The sequence below is a fragment of the Silene latifolia genome, chromosome Y (genome assembly GCF_048544455.1).
Source record: "Silene latifolia isolate original U9 population chromosome Y, ASM4854445v1, whole genome shotgun sequence".
Classification (NCBI taxonomy): domain Eukaryota; kingdom Viridiplantae; phylum Streptophyta; class Magnoliopsida; order Caryophyllales; family Caryophyllaceae; genus Silene; species Silene latifolia.
Genome location: NC_133538.1, coordinates 56618031 through 56620544, shown reverse-complemented (window position 1 = coordinate 56620544; position 2514 = coordinate 56618031). Strand labels below are relative to the sequence as shown.

Sequence of the window (2514 nt, the reverse complement as noted above, 5' to 3'; positions counted from 1 at the left end):
AGCACTAATTTGAGCACCCAATTGAGTAATAGAGTCCACTTCATGCTTTCCTCCTCTAGTAGCCTTGCGAGGTCTACTATATTGTGATTTATGGACCGCCATTTCCTCAATCTTGTTCCAAGTTTGATTGTCATCAACTTCGGTGAACATTCCATTTGATCCTATGTTGAGAATGTTTCTTGAGTCTTCATAAAGACCGTTCCAAAATTGTTGTACCAAGAACCACTCGCTAAGGCCATGATGAGGACATGAGCGACAAATTCCCTTGAATCGCTCCCAAGCTTCATACAAAGATTCTTCATCTCTTTGCTTAAATCCCGTAATTTGAGCTCTTAGCATGTTAGTCTTTTCCGGTGGATAGAACTTTTTGTAGAAAGTTAGAGCCAATTTCTTCCAAGAATCAATTACGATAGTAGCCTTATCAAGGCCTTTCAACCATTGTTTTGCGGTGGCAATTAGAGAAAAAGGAAATAAGACCCATCGAATTTGGTCTTGAGTTACACCGGTTTAAGAAATCGCATCACAATAGTCGCAAAAAGTCTCCATGTGAGAGTGAGGGTCTTCACTAGGCATCCCCCCAAATTGGCTTCTTTCGACTAATTGGATAAATGCGGATTTGGCAATGAAATTTCCGGTTAAGTGTTGTCATGTAGGAGTACCATTGGGTAGGTTCTCCTCGGTTGGTACGGAATGTGATGAAAATTTAGGCATTGTGGGTTGATTTTGTGTTGGATTTTGTGTTGGGTTCTCCTCACCTTCTCTTGCAAAAAGGTTGATGAACTCAATAATGTTTGGTTGAATATCTACAATCTCACCAATACCTCTCAAAGTTCTCCTAGCAAGTATTCTATTGGTTGTCAAAGTCCTTTTAATTTCGTGATCAAAGGATAACAAGTTACCTTGTGATCTTCTAGACATACAAAATATTAAACAACTTGAAAATAATTAGAACAAACCTTGAGGAGTTTTACTTCCCAAAGGCAAACAAAGACACAACTAATAAAAATATAAGAAAAACTAAATCAAGTTAACACCATCCCCGGCAACGGCGCCATTTTTGGTCGAACTCACTTGGAGGTTTAGTTTTCGGTACTTGTCTTTAGGAGCACCTGGACCAAAACACAATTTATAACTCTACAAACAACTCTACAATTAGTAAAGAGGCAAGTAAAGGTCGGATCCCAAGGGACGGGAATTGAGATGAGATTTTCAATTGCAACTAGTGGTGTCTAAGGGTGTCACAATTTGGATAGCAATAAAAGTAAACAAGCAAGATGATTAAAAAGGGGTGTAAACAATTGATAAAAGGCACTAGGGTGTCATGGGGTCATAGGGGATTCATGGGAATTGATCATATAAACATATTCTCAAATTATAAGCAAGCAATTATTGTTGTGATGGATCGAGTTAGTTTATATCTTACAATCCTAGGAAAGTTTGGGTCCCGGAGTCGAATCGATTAGATTGTACAACACCTACAAGTCGACTTAATCTTCCCTACTCAAATATATGCATGGTCTAATGAGACTCGAGTTGGTTTATGTCTTAAAAGTCTCATTGAAAAGATAGGTGATGGGTAAAAAATGCAAGGATTCATAGGCTCGCATTTCATCAAACATAACATGTGCATAAGTTGAGATCACAACAAGCAAGCAAATAAACTATGAAAACATATTAATTTAAGCATGAATCATCCCCCATGTTGGTTTCCCCTAATTACCCATTAACCCTAGCTAAGGAAACTACTCACTCATTATTATGTTGAACATGCTAGCAAGGTTGTCAATCACACCAACAAAGTAAAACATGATGAATAAATGAAGATAATTAACAATAATTAAAAAGGGATTAAGAGAATTATACCTACTAATGATTCCAATAATAAAGGAAAGAATAATAGAAGTACTTGATGATTGATTGGAAGGTTGTCAATCTCCCAATAATAACCCAAGTAATATTCAATTAACAAAAATGAAAGATGAACCAAAGGGAGATTAAGGAAATGAAATTTGTATTATAACTTGATTAAATGTTGATTACAAGATTAAAGAGAGATTTGATTGATATAAACTACACTAGAGATTGCTAAGAAGAACATGATAATCTAATTAGCCTAATGGGGTATTTATAGTGGGAATTAGTTACATAAATTAGGGTTTACTAAGGGCTTAAATGACGATTAAGTCCTTGAGGAATCGCCGCTCTCAAGGGAGACTCCGGTCTCCTTTTCGCCGGTCTTAGAAAAATATGCGCATCCTTCATAAAACAAGTAGAAGATGAAATAGCTTACACACAATCCGAGCGTCCGGGGCACGGGACGGGCGGATTGTGGGAGTTTTGAACGAGCGGAGTCGAGGGGTGGACGGGCGGATTGTGGTGTTTCTGGACGGGCGTCCAGCTGGGGAAGACGCTCGGATTGCACCTCTTGGACGGGTGGATTGTGGGCAATCCGCTCGGATTGTCTTACAGCTTCTTCCTTTCATCTTTTCTTCCTTTCCCTTCATAAAATCCTTG

The 2514-nt window shown here is 38.3% G+C and overlaps 1 non-coding gene across 1 annotated transcript; it reads left to right on the top strand.

The window, feature by feature from the left end:
• The first annotated feature begins 232 nt into the window (after positions 1 to 232).
• Positions 233 to 339, top strand: LOC141635627 (small nucleolar RNA R71). Its single transcript, XR_012540300.1, has one exon. It is a non-coding gene; the product is annotated as a small nucleolar RNA R71 (small nucleolar RNA).
• The last annotated feature ends 2175 nt before the right edge of the window (positions 340 to 2514 follow it).